Consider the following 19,155-nt stretch of genomic DNA (forward strand, 5'->3'; position numbering starts at 1 on the left):
TGTGTTTAGCTGTTAACTATACTGGGAATTCGGATGAATAAAGAGAAGGGTAGGAAATCAAACAATCAAACAGACAATGTAAAATACTATAATCCTGCTCCTATGGGCTGGTTTCCTTTGATGCAATTTCTTTAACTATAACCCATCAACAGCATAGCCGTCAGCACTATTCTCAGGGTAAGCATAGTTCAAGGCACCAATGGGATTTCCAGATCATGAAGTGGGTGACTACAACTGGGTTGTTTTATCAGATTGCTGCCTTGCAAGGATCAAATTGTTCAATTAAGGCCTAGCTAGTTGTTCTTCCCTGAAATGACATGAGATATGTTCAAGTTACTCTAGCTTTTGTGCTGAATAGCCTAAATAGATTTAGAATTTAGGACAATAGGATAAAAATGATTAAAAGTTGGGGACAGAGGTCAAACAAAACTTTTAACCATTTGCTGAAGAACAATAAACAGTACTAACTTTTTAAACTCAAAATCTTTAAGGGCTTACAAAGGGTAAATTTGAGTAATAGGGTTTTTTTTCTCAAAATAAAGAGACAAGGAAATGTTTAGTTGACAGGTAAAGAACTAGATCCACTGCAAAAGATTTTTAATTAAATATTATTTTCCAACATATGTCATTGTACCATTTATGGAAGAAAACATTAAATTATTCCAATCTGCATAAGAATAAAAAAGAATGCTTTTAAGGTACTATGTGAGTCAAAGTATAGATTTTTTTCATTCTGAATTTTTGTTTCCTCATATAACATATATACAGATTTGACCAACTAGCATTCTTCAATCAGGTGACAAGCCAAAGGCAGGGAGACACCTAAATCATGTTACAGTTTTCTGTTCCCACTTTAGCTATTCCTTTTTTTAAACTATTGATAAATAACATAATTTGAAATATAGCTTAATTTATATTCTACCTCTTTGCAATAATAATAATAATAATAATAATAATAATAATAATAATAATAATAATAATAATAATAATGGCATACAAGGTGGCCGAAAAATGAGACTAAAGTATGCACATATTTTTCTTCTAATAAGGCACTTCAAAGTAACACTAAGAAAATCTCAAGCATACTTACACTTCATTGTTGCAACTATAAACATCACTACTTTCATAAACATCTGTATTTTGTTTCAGAAGCTCAGGTTAATTTAATCAGATAAATAGGTAAGAACAGACCTGCAAAAGATACTATTATTTTGTCAGATCATGACAATAAATATATGTTTAAATCTGCCATTTGATGTCTATTTCTTCCTACCTGTCCCCAGACACACACACAAACACAGAGGATTCTGTTCTACACTCAATAAGCAGTAAACTAACATTCAAGTCACTTTTTATTTGAAGAAGTTTACAGCAAACTATAACTGGGATAAAAACATCTTTACCCTGTGAAGTTCAACCTTTTCTATGCCAAGAGAGAATAAATAAAACAACAAACAAACTTAAATCAACAGAGGAGTGAAAGACTGTAGCAAAATGTTTTATTGCAGTTATTAATACCACACACAATCAAGTTGCCTCAAGGTTATGTCACGGTGCAATAAATGTGTGTTTTAAGGGACACTGTCTAAATCCGTTTTCTATTAAATTATTCCACATCTGAAAAAGGCTTTTATGTGTCTGCTAAAAGAAAAAGATGGGACCACAGAAGGGTCAAAGAGGTTAAAGTCTTTCCAAGAACACAAGATAATGAAGCAGAATGTGGCCACAAAAGTATCTGGGCTCTCTACAAATTTTAAATACAAATACATAGAACCACAGCACAAACTCAATTTTTTCCTTCTTTGCTCTTCCACTACTTCCGAAAGAATAAGCAGAACTCCAGTAACAAGCAACTGGAATAGACATAAATGATGTGTTTTAAAAGCAAATGTTAATTTCATATAAACAAATATACATTGAACATTTTTCTGATCTACAAAGAGTAGCAGCAAGCACTTCCCCACTGTCAGAATTTAAAACAGAATAAAAGACCCATCTCTTCCAGCAGGCCCATCTTGTCAGTTTTAAGCTATGGGTTTAAATATATATATATATTGTTGGTATGAATAATTTTAAAGTGTTTTAATCTTAGGTCTATTCCTTATAATATATGTGTTTTAATGATTTTATGTGTTTATCTACATATTTTAACGATGTTGTACGCCACTTCATGCCTCGAGAGACAGGTAATTTTTTTATTATTATCATCATCACCTTCATTAGAAACCAATCATGGTGAAAGGATCAAGCCATTGGGGGGGGGGGGGGGGGTTGTTTATAACCAACTAGGCCAGAGCTTGTGATGGGGGTGGAGGAGAGAAGCAGCTGTTCTGGACTGATGCAGACACAGCGTATATACAAGTCGCTTATTTTTCTATTTCCCCAGAGGGGTGGGAAGCCACATGTCACAGACATAATTATGCAGAACAGAAAATGGCAGGAGGTTAAAATGGTCACTTTAAAAAAACGTAATGTCTTCTTAGGCACTTCCCTTGGAAAGGCAAGAGCAAAAGAAACGAGGTATTGAAAGGGATGAAACTAGCAGGAGAGAAAATGAAACTAGGGAGAAGTAGACAGTGAAAGACAGGAAGAAAGTAAAATTGAAAGGAAGGCTTCAAGCTGATATGGGATGCATATTAAGAGCAGTCCAGAAGGGAACTGGGATTGAGGGAAATGTCAAGTCACAAATTCCCCAACATGAGATACTATTGCTCAAAAGCCTATGGCCTGCTCTCCCACATATCCAATTTATATGAGTTTTCAATAGGAGAAAAATGGGAAGTTGTCATCTTCTCCTATTTCAGAACTCTGAGCAATCATAAAAGAGAGGAACTGGTATTATTTCTCAATAAAGAACTTCTCTCACTGACTAGGGAGGTAAAAGTGGATTTACTGTGTGCACATGGACACATTGAAGGGATTACTGGCATGTAAAAGGACAAAGAAGATAAATGCAAGCAAGGCAGTGACAGCACCAAAACCTTTGGTATATTCAGAGCAACAGTCTTCATAAATAGATTGAGTGGTTCCCTGCTGTGTGTGCTACTGTCGTCAGATGTAGGCATTATTCTAAAAGAAATATGTTTTAACAATAAAACCAGTAGGACAAACAACAGAAACAGGAAAAATGGGAATAATACAACAGCTCAAGGGAATGGTGGTATGTTACAATGAAGAAGTTACAGGAAATCTGCTTGTTATTATGAAAAGATATATAAGGAGAGTAACTTGCAATGAAACTGTATGAATAACTCAGACATAATGCGGATCTTAGTGGTTTTGGCTACTGGTGGTTTATCATCTGGGATTCCCTAAGGAAGTGAGAATCAAACACTGATGAATTTCCACAAGATGAATTTCTTCCATTAATATCACTTCTATGTAAACAGTTATGTGAGTCTAATATACATTTGTCAACCACAATAAATGAGTGGCCAATTTTCCCACATGGGATGGCATGAAAATCCTGTATGGGAGAACTGTTTCTGTCACGTGTTTGCACATATTGTCTCACTTAAGTGAACTTGTCATGTAATTCTGAGGAAATTATATTCGGACAGAAAAACTGGTCACTTGAAAAGTAGTCCCAAGGCTACAAAATACTGGATAATTTTGCCATGTATCTGCAACTTTCCGTTGAGCAGCTATTTAGAGGAATGTGCTGTTAGTCTAATAAAGGCTCTTTTCCTCCACTGAATGATGGAAATTTTGAAAGGGTGGGAAAACCACAGCCTCCAGATGTTGCTCTAGCACAACTCAAAGCAACTTAGCCAGTATAGCTAATAGTAAAGAATTCCAAGAGACGGAGACCAACTACATATGGAGAGCCACACTTTCCCAACCCCACATTTGCTATACTGAAAAGAATCAACATGAGACTCATGGTTCATCTACACCACAGGCCTCAAACATGCCTGCGGGCCAAATCTAGTCCACCACCTCATTCTATGTAGCTCATGAGGCATTCAATGCCAAGGCAACATAGTTACATTTATACGGTTTTACAATTACAAACTGCCCTTTGAAGGCATCCATAAGGCTGATCTGGCCCTCTGTGAAAATGAGTTTGACAACTCTGATCTACATTGTACAACAGATGCAGTTGGACACTGTTTTAATTGACATGGTTTAGTACTATGGAACCATGGGAGTTGTAGTTTTACAAGGACTTTACTGCCAAAGAGTGCTGGTGTCTCATCAAACTGTAAATATGAAGTTCCCACAGCATTGAGTCAAGGCAACTAAAGTGGCATCAAACTGCAGTGTACCAAACTACTTCAGATTCAGGGAAGAAGTGCTTTCTGTTCAGAAATGCATCTATTTCAGAAGATATCACTTTAGGTAATATATTCAGTGAGGAGAACAACTGTGTATAAGAATAAATTATTTCAGGTCATTTTGGTGGCTGGGAAGTTAATGGACTAAAGGCAACTATGTGGACAAAAATTTGGTTTAGAGCCGTGCTTCTTAATCTGTCTGATGTGGGGACCAGCAATTTTAAACCCCAGTGTGCTAAGCCCAGTACCATATTTGTGCCCATTGTCAACAACTGCTTTTTTTCCCTTTCCTGGAAACTCTCCAGGGACCAGCAGCTGATGGCTCGTGAACTGGCAGCAGTCCATGGGCACAGCTTTGAGCAGCACAGGTTTAAAGAATTAAGAACTTCGGGAATGAATAGTGAGTTCAGAAGTGGTCCTATTGCCTTGCATCTGTGACATTGACGACCCAGAATGGAAAGAGTCCTATCTGAATAAATGGGACTATCGCAAAATTGGCTGCAATCCTATCCTTTGGAGAAAGAAAGAGCTATGATCCTGTCGCAAAAACTATTTTTAAAAGGCATAGGAAATTTTAACAGCTCTCCGCAGCATTGTCCAAACACAGGGGGAAGGAAATCCTACTTCAATGAGGGAAAGCTGGGATTGGAATACTTAATACAGCTAGTCCCCAAGTTACAAATGTTCAACTTAAAATGACTCATAGTTAAGAACGGGGAAGAGACAACAAGAAGTGAGAGAAATCTAGGAAGGGAAATCCACTCCTGGAAGAATTATCCACTGAAGCTTCATCACCAATCCTTGTTTCCACAACAAGCATTTTTTTTTTCAAAATCCAATGATTATAGGGACAGAACAGAATCTAACGGGGGCCATAGACAGAAAAAAACACCACAGGGCTGTTAACCCTTCTCTATGGTATCCAAAGCACATACTGTATATATATTTGCTGGAGCTACACTTATAAAAGTACCTGTTCCCACTTACAAACAAATTCAACTTAAGAACCTACAGAACCAATCTTGGGGACTGCCTGTAAAGGGTCGCATTTTCCAGACAGTGGAGCCATTGCATTTCTATGTCTTTGCCCTGTGTTCAAAGCAAATACTAATGTGGGTAAAAAGTGTACACACACACTTTTGCATGTACAGAAGGCCTGGGAATGTCCCTAACTGGTGAGTATAAAAAGGGGGCAAAATGGGGTTCATGACAGCAGTTGGAATCAGTGTAATCTTATTTTATTTTACTGGTGGTTTTGTTTTAATGGATAGTTGCTTTTATGTATGTTGGAATTTCTATCCCATATGTAAGCCACGCCGAGTCCCTTCGGGGAGATGGTGGCAGGGTATAAAAATAAAGTTATTATTATTATATAATGCTGCAAGTTGCATTATATATTGACTATCAAGCAAAAAGTGGGCGTTATAAATGATATCATACGAAAGCTGACTGGCACAACCTTGGGATCACAACAAGACAGTGAAGACATCCGATCTTGTGCTTTGCTACTCTGCTGCCGAATACGCATGCCCAGTACAGAACACATCTCACCACATTAAAACAGTGGATGTGGCTCTTAATGAGACATGCCACATTATCACAGGATGTCTACACCTCACACCACTGGAGAAATTATATTGTTTAGTCAATATTGCACCACCTGACATCCACCGGAAAGTAGCAGCCAACAATGAAAGGACCAAGGCAGTGACATCCTCTGTTCAGATAGCAGCCAGCACGCTAATGCCTTAAATCAAAAAGTAGTTTTCTAAGATCTAGAGAGATACTTGCAGGAACATCTCAATAAACGAGGGTCCAAAAGCGGCAGGCTAAAACCTGGAACCTCGAGCCATGGCTGATACCAAATGAAAGACTCCCTCCTGGCACTCAGAAGACTGGGCAACTTGGAAGGTGCTGAACAGACTGCGCTCTGGCACCACGAGATGCAGAGTCAACCTTAAGAAATGGGGCCACAAAGTGGAGTCCACGACATGCGAGTGTGGAGAAGAGCAAACCACAGACCTCCTATTACAATGCAGTCTGGGCTCTGCACATGCACAATGGAGGGCCTTCTTATAGCAATACCAGAGGAACTCCAAGTGGTCAGCTACTGGTCAAAGGACATTTAGTATAATGCCAAGTTTTTTAAACTTTGTGTTTTTAAATAAAGTACAACCATGCGATTGTGAAGAGCAAACCACTGCCCACCTATTACAATGCAGTCTGAGCCCTGCCACATGCACAATGGTGTTGCCTTCTTACAGCAACACCAGAGGCACTCCAAGTGGCCAACTACTGGTCAAAGGACATTTAGTATAATGCCAAGTTTTTTAAAACTTTGTTTTGTGTTTTTAAATACATTACAACTATATCCTTGATCGCTCTGACACGATAAATAAATAAAAAATTGAATAGTTACCTACATGTAATGCCGCCTTGAAAGGCGGGTGTAAATAAATATGGATATTACATTTAATACATAATATGAGATTGTCTTTCCCAGACATAGGCGCATTTCTATGTTCAAAGCAAACACTAATCTGGATTTTTAAAATAAAAAATACACACTTCAGTGTGTACAGAAGGCCTAGGACTGTATAGAATGGGGGCCTTGCGGAGGGCAATTGGCGATTAGAGGCAAATGTAGTCTAGGAATTGATGTCGTCTGTGGGAGAAATCGAATGGTTAAGACAAAAAGGAGGGGGGTGGGGAAGAAGAAGGGGGGCTTCAGGGAACTATTCGACCAGTACTGAAATTCAGGCTAAATAGATGAATAGTAGAGAGGATTAACTAGAGACTGAGGGGCTTTAGGGTTGGGTTTTCTTTAAAGGACGCCCACCAAGTGAATGAGATTTGGGGGGGGGGGGGGGCGTGATGAGGGGATTTTACCTCGTGGGCAATAAAGCAGGCGGGGGGAGGGGGGATTGGGAGGACGGTTAGGTTTTAAAAATAGGGGGACACTTTCATGAGGGGGTTGGTTGCGAGGGATGGGAAGCGAGGGCGCTGTTACCTGTGGGAGAGAGAGAGGGAGGGAGGGAGGGAGGCGGGCGGGCGCTCTCCAGCTTCGTGTCAGTCCTTCGGGCGGCGAAGGCGGGGGAGGGAGCAGCTCCTCTCCGAAGGCCGGTCACTGAGGCATGTGCGCCCACCCCCTCTTCCTCCCTCCCTCGACGGCGACTTCTTCTCCAGCTGCTTCTTCTCCTGCCTTCCTTCCTCCCCCTTCTTCTCTTCCACCGCCGCCGCCTGAAGAAAAAGTAAACCCGCCGCGCGGAGAGGCAGCGCGCTCCCGACTGGGCCAATTAAGCCAAAGAGTTCCGAGAGGCTCGAGCTGAGGAGGAGGAGGAAGAGGCGGGGGCGCGGAGACCGCGAGAGCGCGCCTGCGCGTGGCCCGCAGGGAAGCCAGGCCGCGTGCCGCCGCCAGGGAGGGAGTTAAAAGGAGGGAGGCTGAGGTGTGTGTGAGGAGGGGGGAAAGGGGGTGGAGCCACGCTCGAGAGTTAGAAGCAGGCTGAGGTTTGTGTGTGAGGGGAAAGAGGCGGGGCTAGCGTTTGTGGGCGGAGTCACGTTCGATTAGGGAGGCGGGACTGAGGCCCTTTCACACAGCTGAATAAAATCCCAAATTATCTGCCTTGAACTGGAATACAGTAGAGTCTCACTTATCCAACGTTCTGGATTATCCAACGCATTTTTGTAGTCAATGTTTTCAATACATCGTGATATGTTGGTGCTAAATTTGTAAATACAGTAAGTACTACATAGCATTGCTGTGTATTGAACTACTTTTTCTGTCAAATTTGTGGTATAACATGATGTTTTGGTGCTTAATTTGTAAAATCATAACCTAATTTGATGTTTAATAAGGCTTTTCCTTAATCCCTCCTTATTATCCAACATATTCGCTTATCCAACATTCTGCCAGCCCGTTTATGTTGGATAAGTGAGACTCTACTGTATCTGCTTTGAACTGGAATACAGTAGAGTCTCCCTTATCCAACGTTCTGGATTATCCAACGCATTTTTGTAGTAAATGTTTTCAATACATCATGATATTTTGGTGCCAAGTTTGTAAATACAGTAATTTCTACATAGCATTACTGTGTATTGAACTACCTTTTCTGTCAAATTTGGTATAACATGATGTTTTGGTGCTTAATTTGTAAAATCATAACCCAATTTGATGTTGAATAGGTTTTCCTTAATCCCTCCTTATTATCCAACATATTCGCTCATCCAACATTCTACCGGCCCGTTTACGTTGGATAAGCGAAACTCTACTGTATATATATATGACCATGCAGTTTTAGGATCCTTCTACACAGTCATATAACCCAGAATATCAAGGCAGAAAATCCCACAATATCTACAGTAGAGTCTTGCTTATCCAACGCTCACATATCCAGCGTTCTGGATTATCCAACGCATTTTTGTAGTCAATGTTTTCCATACATCATGATATTTTGATGCTAAATTCGTAAATACAGTAAGTACTACATAACATTGCTGTGTATTGAACTACTTTTTCTGTCAAATTTGTGGTATAACATGATGTTTTGGTGCTTAATTTGTAAAATAACCTAATTTGATGTGTAATAGGCTTTTCCCTAATCCCTCCTTATTATCCAACATATTCACTTATCCAATGTTCTGCCGGCCCGTTTATGTTGGATAACTGAGACTCTACTGTACTTTGAACTGGAATACATTGCAATGTGAACTCAGGGCCCTTCCACATACCCAGAATATCAAGGCAGAACATCCCTCATATATTTGAACTGGAATATATGGCAGTGTTGACTCAGATAACCCAGTTCAAAGCAGATACTGTGGGATTTCCTGCCTTGATATTCTGGGTTATATGGCTGTCTGGAAGGGCCCTCAGATAACCCAGTTCAAAACAGATATTGTGAGATTTTTTTTGTCTTGATGTTCTGGGTTATATGGTTGTGTGGAAGGACCCTGAGAGGGAATTAAAGAGGACACTGCCATATATTCCGGTTCAAAGCAGAGATTGTGGAATTTCCTGCCTCGATATTCAGGATTACATGGCTGCGTGGAAGGGCTCTGAGTCCACACTGCCGTATATTTTAGGCCCCTTCCACACGCCTGAAGGAAATCCCACATTTTATGCTTTGAACTGGAATATATAGCAGTGTGGACTCAGATAACCCAGTTCAAAGCAGATATTGTGGGATTTTCTGCCTTGATATTCTGGGTTATATGACTGTGTGGAAGGGTGCCCAGTTCAAAGCAGAAAATATGGGATTTTATTCCACTGTGTGGAAGGGACCTGAGTGGACTGTGGGTTACTGTGAGTTTTCCGGGCTGTATGGCCATGTTCCAGAACCATTCTCTCCTGATGTTTTGCCCAACTCTCAGATGTTGTGAGGTCTGTTGGGAACTAGGTAAGTGGGGTTTATATATCTGTGGAAAGTCCAGGGTGGGAGAAAGAACTCTTGAAACAATCAGGGCCAGCTAACATGTCCTGACAAAGGATTCCCTCAGACAGAAATCAGCCAGGCCTTGAAGCAGCAAGGCTTTTTAATGCTAATCAAGGTGGCCAATTGCAACATTCACACTTGCCTCGAACAGACAAGAGTTCTTTCTCCCAACCTGGACCTTCCACAGATATATAAACTTCCCTTGCCTAGTTTCTAACAGACCTCACAACCTCTGAAGATGCCTGCCATAGATGTGGGTGAAACGTCAGGAAAGAATGCTTCTGGAACATGGCCATACAGCCTGAAAAACTCACAGCAGCCCAGTGATTCCGGCCATGGAAGCCTTTGAAAACACATAGAACTCTTATCTGTTTGAGGCAAGCGTGAATGTTGCAATGGGCCACCTTGGTTAGCATTGAATGGCCTTGTAGCTTCAAAGCCTATCTGCTTCCTGCCTGGGATAATCCTTTGTTGGGAGGTGTTAGCTGGCCCTGATTGTTTCATATTGATTCAAATCAGAACAATGTTTTAGACTTTTAGACAATAATAGATTTCCACTTTCTTTTTGAGTCCTGTCTGAGAAGTAGGGATTGTATCCAGCTACATTGTGTAGGCTCTGTCTTGGCTCTAAGCAAGCAAGCTAGCCCCAAACCTCCTTATACTGGAAGAGAGAGAGGTAAAGTGAGTGTGCTTGCTCTACTTCATCACCTACACAGTTTGGTACAAGTATCATAGAGCCACTCCTTATCTTTGAATGTCTCATAATGGAGTGGCAGATTAACAATTGGAGGAAGTGGCAGCTATTTCTTGCAAATTTGATTCACTGACCTATTTTTGTCCTGATTGGAACAGCAACTGTTTTCTGTAGTTTGCTGTTTGAAGCGCAGAAAGTTATATTTCTTTGTGTCACAATGCATACCCTAGTCATCTAGCAAAATCCCATTCTTTATCAGGAAACTAGTATGTATGTACCTTCTGCTTGGATATTCATTGGTACAAGAGCTGATCTTGGGAAACGGGGGGGGGGGGGGGGGAGAGAAGAAGCAGTATGGAATAAAAGATTAATTGGGCAGAACAGAGACAGTATCTTCATATATACTTCTAATTTGCTCCATCCTATCAATCGGTGTGGATGTTTTATCTCCTGTCATGTGAAGATGTTCTCAGTAGTCTCCATTCTGATTAAACTGATAATATGATGGGAGTGGAGTGAAAAGGGAAGAAAAGTTCATCATGGTTTAGAATGCATATGAAGAATTTTCTACTGTGAACAAGTAGAATTGGAAGTGAGACTTTGCAGCTATTCCAAAAATTGTACGCAAATGTGACAATCAAAATCAAATACAGTAGAGTCTCACTTATCCAAGCCTCGCTTATCCAAGTTTCTGGATTATCCAAGCCATTTTTGTAGTCAATGTTTTCAATATATTATGATATTTTGGTGCTAAATTCGTAAATACAGTAATTACAACATAACATTACTGCACATTGAGCTGCTTTTTCTGTCCAATTTGTTGTAAAACATGATGTTTTGGTGCTTAATTTGTAAAATCATAGCCTAATTTGATATTTAATAGGCTTTGCCTTAATCCGTCCTTATTATCCAAGATATTCGCTTATCCAAGCTTCTGCTGGCCCGTTTAGCTTGGATAAGTGAGACTCTACTGTAGTATGTTTTGCCTAGGAATTATCTGAAAATAAAGCATCATGTCTGAAACATCTGGGTTTTTACTTCCAAACTGCAACAAGCATGTGTTTTAGAAGTAAAGAAAAAACATAAGCATCTGTCAGAATCTAGGGTTGAGATAAATATCTATTGAATAAAACCTGTGAGAATTAAATCTATGTTTAAAGAGTCGCATATTCTTTAAACTTCTCTATGACCTTATGAAAAGTCACAGTGTCTTAAAGTTCACAGTAAGAACAGATGATATATTTAGGTTCTTCCTTTAAGTTCTCCTAGAAAGACTTGGCTCTCACTTTTTGCCACTTTACTCAGAAAAGGGTATAGTTCATTTGTATAAGAATTAAGATACAGTACTCACATTGGCCAGTGAATAAGTCAAATCCTATTTTTGGGATTATTTTTTTCCTAAAATTTCTAGACTTATACATAGGCATACACAGTATATCAGTATTTTTTTTTTAAGTATGTATCATTTATTGAGGATAAAAAAGATTTACTCTAAATTGCGAACAGGAAGCTTTCCATTTTATGTTATGTTGAGAAGAAACAAACCTATAATCAAATTCTCAGCAAAGACATATTTAAATGCTTGAATCATAACTCTCTTTCCTAAGTTGCATGGATTTCTAGATCAGGTAGAATGTGCAGCAGAATTTATCAATATAATATTGTCAGTAGTATTGCAATGCCTTCAGATCATTTCAGACTTACAGTGACACGAAGGCAAACTTATAAAAAGGTTTTATTGGCAGAATTTGTTCAGAGGGGGTTTACCCTTGCCTTTCTCTGTGGTTGAAAGAGTGTGCCCTACTCAAAGACACTGGTTTCCCTGGACAAATGGGGATTCAAACCCTAGTCTTCCAGTGTCCAATACTCAAAGCACTGTAACATGCTTACTCTCATTATAACATACCTTCCAGATTTTCCCATGTGAAAACTGTTTCACATGTGAACAAACAGTATCTGAATGTTATCAAAAGGTTGTGGATATGTTGTCATAAAGTAACACTAATGGGGAGCAAGAACACAAAAACTACTACTTAAAGCAGAGAACCATCCCTTACCTGGAATTCCAAAATACCAATTCCAAAATTGTCCACGTGTGTGCCGTTTAGCAGCACCTTTAGTTTCTAATAGTTCAAAGTTGGTGTCATGCATAATATTACATAATGTGTATACTATTCCCTTTAGACTATGTGTATAGGTGTATATGCAATATAAATGATTTTTTGTTTACATTTCAGTCCAATCTCTAAGATATTTTATTTTGTGTCAATGTGCAAATGCACACTTTCCAAAATCTAAAACACTTCTGCTCTTAACATGTACTGAGTTTAGGAAAGCCTGAAAAAGAAACTCCAAATCAATACATATAATTGTGTGTTTTCATTCAGAATGTCCAACAATCAGTCATGTCATACATTATTGTAAAATCAAAATATATTTATCAGACTTTACTGAAAATTAGAGCATCCTTTGATATCAGTGATCATTACGTGAACTTTGTGTTCACATGCATGCCCTCTGCCAATGCACATTATACATCAAGTCAAATCTCAACTAAATAAATGCAAACAGTCTATTGTAATGGAAAGATTACTACCTACATTTTAGGTAGTAATCTTTCCATTAAGATAGACAACTTGTATTTATTTAGTGTATTTAATACTGAAATGATGGATATGATAAGTTCACAACACTTACTTTGCAAAATAAGAGAAAATGCATCAACAGGGACAAAAGGAACTGAATAAAATGTATTCATGCTTGTTTATATGTCTAGATCCAAGTTTAGAAATAGTGACTTATTTAAATAGACGTATATGATAGTAGCCTTTGCACCTGCTCTTTGTGCTATCCATTTTAACTATAGGTCAGTAAAGCCAAGTACTTACTTACTTACTTAGGCGATCCCTCGTAGTTCGAGGATGATAGTCTTCCATCCTTGGTATCTTGGGGGTGGGTTCTTAGGTGGCTGAAGAGACCTATTCTTGACCCGCATATTCTCCCGCAGTGAGGACATCGGTTTCCAGGTAGAAGGCGGTCCCAGTCGGGGTTAGCTTGACGCTCCTTCCTCTTGGCACGTTTCTCCCTTAAGCCCTCCGTTCGTGCCTCTTCGAACTCCGCAGCACTGCTGGTTACAGCTGACCTCCAATTGGAGCGCTCAAGGGCCAGGGCTTCCCAGTTCTCAGTGTCTATGCCACAGTTTTTAAGGTTGGCTTTGAGCCCATCTTTAAATCTCTTTTCCTGCCCACCAACATTCCGTTTCCCATTCTTGAGTTCGGAGTAGAGGAGCTGCTTTGGGAGACGGTGATCGGGCATTCGAACAACGTGGCCAGTCCAGCGGAGTTGATGGCGTAGGAGCATCGCTTCAATGCTGGTGGTCTTTGCTTCCTCAAGCACGCTGACATTTGTCCGCCTGTCTTCCCAAGAGATTTGCAGGATTTTCCTGAGGCAACGCTGCTGGGAACGCTCCAGGAGTTTGGTGTGACGTCTGTAGACAGTCCACGTTTCGCAGGCGTAGAGCAGGGTTGGGAGGACAATGGCTTTATAAACAAGCACCTTGGTATCTCTACGGACGTCCCGGTCATCAAACACTCTCTGCTTCATACGGAAAAATGCTGCACTCGCAGAGCTCAGGCGGTGTTGTATTTCAGTGTCGATGTTGGCTTTTGTGGAGAGATGGCTGCCAAGGTAGCGGAAATGGTCAACATTTTCTAATGTTACACCGTTAAGCTGTATTCCTGGCTTTGCAGAGGGATTAGCTGGTGCCTGTTGGAAGAGCACTTTGGTTTTCTCGATGTTCAGTGAGAGGCCGAGCTTCTCATATGCTTCTGCGAAGGTGTTTAGAGTGGCTTGTAGGTCTTCTTCTGAATGCGCACAGACTACGTTGTCATCAGCATATTGGAGTTCTATATCAGATGTTGTGGTGACCTTGGTTTTGGCTCTCAGTCTGCTGAGGTTAAATAGCTCGCCATCTGTCCGATAGATGATTTCCACTCCGGTGGGAAGCTTCCCATCAACAAGGTGAAGTATCATAGCGATGAAGATGGAAAATAAGGTAGGGGCAATAACACATCCCTGCTTGTCACCTGATTCCACCTTAAATGGGTCACTTTGGGAGCCGTTGCTGTCCTAGACTGTTGCCATCATGTCATCATGGAGGAGCCGCAGGATGTTCACAAATTTGTCAGGGCACCCGATTTTTTGGAGGATGGTCCAGAGAGCGCTGCGATAAAGCCAAGACTCCTGCTCTAAATGCTTATCTTTCCATATCTTTAGGTTCTGGATAGGCTTTCAAATAGAGCAGGAGTTCTCAAACGTTTAAAGCAGCTGAGCCCTTTTTAAATATCATTTTAATTAAAATATTGACAATAGAATACAGTGAAAGTGTGGGCACAATATCGTGATAGAAAAGATGAATGAAATAGAAAGAGGAGAAAATAGAAGAGCAAAAGAGAAAAAAAAGAATGTATATACAGTAAAAACCTCGGTAAACCGAGTTCCGGTAAACCGATCCGCTGGATTATCTAAGGGGCCGGCAGCCCCCCTCCCCCTCTCCTCCCCCTCCCAAAGGAGCCTCCACCCCTTGGAAGGATCCCACAAGCGCCGCTGCCTAGCAGCGCTCATGGGCTGCCTCCCAAGGGGTGAGGGCTCGACCCAGGGAAGCAGGCCACAAGCACTGCTGCAGCAGCGATTGTGGGCCGCCTCCTCCGGCCCCCCTTTTCCCTTGTGAGAAGGAGCTCCTTGGCGCAGGAGGAGGAAGAGGCGAGGTGCTTCCCTCTTCTCCCGTGTGAAGCTCCTTCTCACGAGAGGAGAGGGGGAGGCAGGAGGAAGTGGCCCGCGATCGTGGCCTGCTTCCCTGGGTCCAAACGCCAGGTGAAAGGAGAAAACCTCTCCCCTCGCCCGGCACCTGGGCCTTTAGGGAATTGCAAGGCACATCGCTAAGCAGCGGCATGCCTCGCGCCTCCCCCCCCCCGGGTCCAAGCACCGGGCGAAGGGAGAAGCCCCCCCCTTCGCCCAGCATCCTGGCCCCTAGGGAAGCGCGAGGCATGCCGCTAAGCAGCAACATGCCTTGCGCCTCCCCGGGTCCAAGTGCCGGGTAAAGGGAGAAAACCTCTCCCCTTGCCCAGCGCCTGGGCCTCTAGGGAAGCGCGAGGCACACTGCTAAGCAGCAATATGCCCTGTACCTCCCTCTCTGAACCCTTTTTGAAGGAAAAGTTTATTGTGGAGCCCCAAGAAACGGGCCGCATTGCATTTTAAAATTTGACAGATGGGCTGGGCCAGTGGCAGATAGATGGAGAATGTTTGTGTGAACTAATTGAAAAAAAAGGTAATTCCTATGCACATTGCACATGTCTTGTTTTTAGTCAGAAAGAAAGAACAACACAATATTTAAATTAAGAACAATTTTAACCAACATAAACTTAACAATATTTCAGTGGAACACCCCAGGGGCCTTCAGTCCAACCCCCGTCTGCCATGCAGGAAAAGAACAGTCAAAGCATCCTCAACAAATGACCATCCCGCCTTTGAAATAATAATAACTCCTAGGCTGCCCCATGCATGGATGCTATTCCTGAAGTGACTGACTTGACCTTGAAGGAGTGGGGGGTGGCAATGGCTGACAGGGAGCTCTGGTGTGGGCTGGTCCTTGAGGTCACAAATAGTCGGAAGCGACTGAATGAATAAACAACAACAACAAGCTTCCCCAGCTGCATGAAGGCCCCATAGACCACACTAGCTGCGGAAAGGCCCCATAGGCTACACCGGTGGCAGCAGAGGTCCATAGGCCACATGATTCCTAGGCAGAGGGGAGTGGAGGGCCCTAAGGGCTCCACAAAGCACAGTTTGAGAATTGCTGAACTAGAGAATTACCCCCTCACTAAAAGGGGCCCATCAATATGGCCAGTTTTAGATTTTGGAATTCTGGATAAGAGTTCTCAACCTGTATGGTGATACAGACTTGTTATAGAATTGCAATTGTCAAACAATATTGCATAAATGCTAAATTGTTATGTCATTGTTCCCACTTCTGCATTTCAGAGCTACCCACTTAACATGTCTTAAAATCAATTCCTCCTCAAGGCACTCAAAAGTAGTAAATCTAGGATGGAAAAAATAATGTCTCTCGTGCACATACTTCTCAATAAACCTACATTCACAAGAAAATGCTATAATACAGAATCTGGCATTTCAAATGCTGCAGGCAATGAGATTCATTTAAAACTGTTAATAATATAGTAAGACAACAACCATTTTTAGTATGTCTTTAACTAAATAGTGTTCCTGGTCTTAAAAACATTGTTGGACAGGTGGCTGTTTTAGAGTAAATAAAGCATGTAGAAGCCAGAACCTTCAGTTGACAGTGGGGGTGTGACTGTTGCTTTATTGGTAATCCTTGATGTGAAAATAGTGAATCACAATTCATGTAAGATGTTTGAAGTGAATACCTTCACCTACCCTTGAAATATGTTTTTAACTTCCCTAAAATACATCTGTTTCAAATGGTTTTCGCTTTCTCTTGATTTAATTTTAGTCCTGAAAACTGACATGAAATACTGATATGTTAAACCACTGAGCCAAAGTCTCTCATTGTTCTGAATTCAAAATAACTGCAGGTTTCTATTCAGTTTACATGTAAATTGGCATTGCTTCCAGTAAAGGTGTGAGAGAAGAGCTTTGGCTATATGTGTAAAATACAACTGATGCCTTATATAATTTTTTTCTGTTGTAATTGGTGTCTCATTTACACTGGGAAAATACCCAAGCAAATTTTAATGGATTTAAATAATTTACCAGGATAGAAAGAACTTGTGCATTTGACTTCATTATTTGTTTAAAAGTACTGAACCATTTGATTATACTTCTTGACAACACTAATCAAACGTGTTCAATATCAGAAAAAACAGAAGTCAGGAGAACATACAATGTCTTTGTATTTATCTTTATCAGTTTTCTTTTGAAGCATCCTTGGTTGCATCTCCTCTCTTTTGTAGGAAGCATTTTCACCTAAGTACCATTTGAATGTAATCACAAATGTGGAGGGGGTGTTACCTTTAAATAACAATGTGAAACCAACCGTCTTAAGTGTTGAAGAAATATGCCACATCCTAAGTAATACAAAATATATTACGGATGGGAAAATGAATAACTTGTCTCTGGCTTCCACAAAGCTCTCAGAAAATAAATCATTGCTTAGTGTCAGGAATGAAAGCTTGTCTTTATGTGCTAGTTTAAAGAGATTATAGCCAAGTAAAATAATTGCGGAAGGTGATTCCAGGATAATTTGTCTTCAGATTAACAACTACTAAATTCCTAATTCAATATGGCACTTCAAAATTTTCCACCCCCTGAGCTCAAGGAGAGCATAAAATCCTTAGACAAACACATGTTCTCATTTGTATTTCTTTTCTTTTGACTTAAGCAATACAATCAAAGCTCCTGGTTAAAACACATTGCTTATATGTGTCTTGTCTTTCTGTAAAGTTTGTTCTAGTGGCATATTAACCTATGATAACAATGTGCTTCAGAGAAAAGGAAGTAGTTTAATAAGAAATAAATCGGATTATGTATGGTATCTCGGCAGTATTTTGCAAACTATTATCACCCTGATCTAAACTAGCTACAGGTTAAAACAGTCTGCATTGCAGATCAGAATCCTGGAGCTCTACAGATATTGTTGAAACTGTAATTCCCAGCATTCCTCGCCATTGACTATAATGATTAAGGTTGCTTGGAGTTGCAGTTCAACATCTGGTTATTTGTCTCCAAATGAACTCTTGACTTATTGCGTGATCCCATGTGGTGGCCTTGTTAAAAAGCAAGGGAATTCTGGGGCAAGGTACAAACACACTATAGAAAATGTTAGAATCGAATATAATTAGAGCCTGAATTATTTTCATTGGGAATGTCAAATAAACAAACAAAATCACTAAATGCCTGGAAGAGGTCATGGGCTGGGTGAGAAAAAATAAATTGAAACTGAATCCAGAGAAGACAAAGGTGCTTGCCATCAAGAGTCCTGACCTTGGAATGGAGTGTGTCAACCAGTTCTGGACGGGGTTACACTCCCTCCTGAAAGGCTGTTTGCAGTATGGGAGTGCTCCTGAATCTGTCTCTACAAATGTTGTGCCAGATAGATGTGATAGTCAGAAGTGCCGTCTTTGGCTAATATGTCAGCTGAGCCCCTTCCTAGAATTTGAGGATTTAAAGATGGTAATGCATATGCTGGTAGCCTCAAGGTTGAACTTCTGCCATGTGCTATACATTGGGTTACCTCAGTACCAAATTTGAAAACTCCATTAGTTAAAAACATGTCAGCCAGATTGATTACAGGAACATCTAGGAGTGACCATATTACACCCATATTAAAATTACTCCACTGGTTGCCAATTAGTTTTGTTCTTTAAAGCTCTACATGGTTTGGGTCCAAGTTACCTACAGCAGTGGTTCTCAACCTGTGGGTCCCCAGATGTTTTGGCCTTCAACTCCCAGAAATCCTAACAGCTGGTAAACTGGCTGGGATTTCTGGGAGTTGTAAGCCAAAACACCTGGGGACCCACAGGTTGAGAACCACTAACCTACAGAATCATCTCCTGCACAATCTGAACTTTAGGACACACTTTACTCCAACCAGCCAGAACCCGCCTGGTGATCTTAATCCAGAGAACCTTTTCATTGACTGTCCCACAACTGTTGAATGACCTGTTGGAAGAAATCTGACAGCTAAATGAGGTGTCGGAATTTAAAACGTAAT

General features: G+C 40.8%; 1 protein-coding gene across 4 annotated transcripts in view; it reads right to left on the bottom strand.

The window, feature by feature from the left end:
- LOC100568135 (ubiquitin-conjugating enzyme E2 E2) overlaps positions 1-7,727 on the bottom strand; it is a 163,173-nt gene extending 155,446 nt beyond the window's left edge. For 2 of the 4 annotated variants that reach the window (XM_062984401.1, XM_062984399.1), the window contains exon 1: positions 7,288-7,727. The gene's annotated coding sequence lies outside the window, so the exon portion shown is untranslated. The remainder of the gene's footprint in view (positions 1-7,287) is intronic. The other 2 variants (XM_062984398.1, XM_062984397.1) reach the window with 2 other exon arrangements.
- Positions 7,728-19,155: the final 11,428 nt, after the last annotated feature.

The sequence above is a fragment of the Anolis carolinensis genome, chromosome 6 (assembly GCF_035594765.1).
Source record: "Anolis carolinensis isolate JA03-04 chromosome 6, rAnoCar3.1.pri, whole genome shotgun sequence".
NCBI lineage: Eukaryota > Metazoa > Chordata > Lepidosauria > Squamata > Dactyloidae > Anolis > Anolis carolinensis.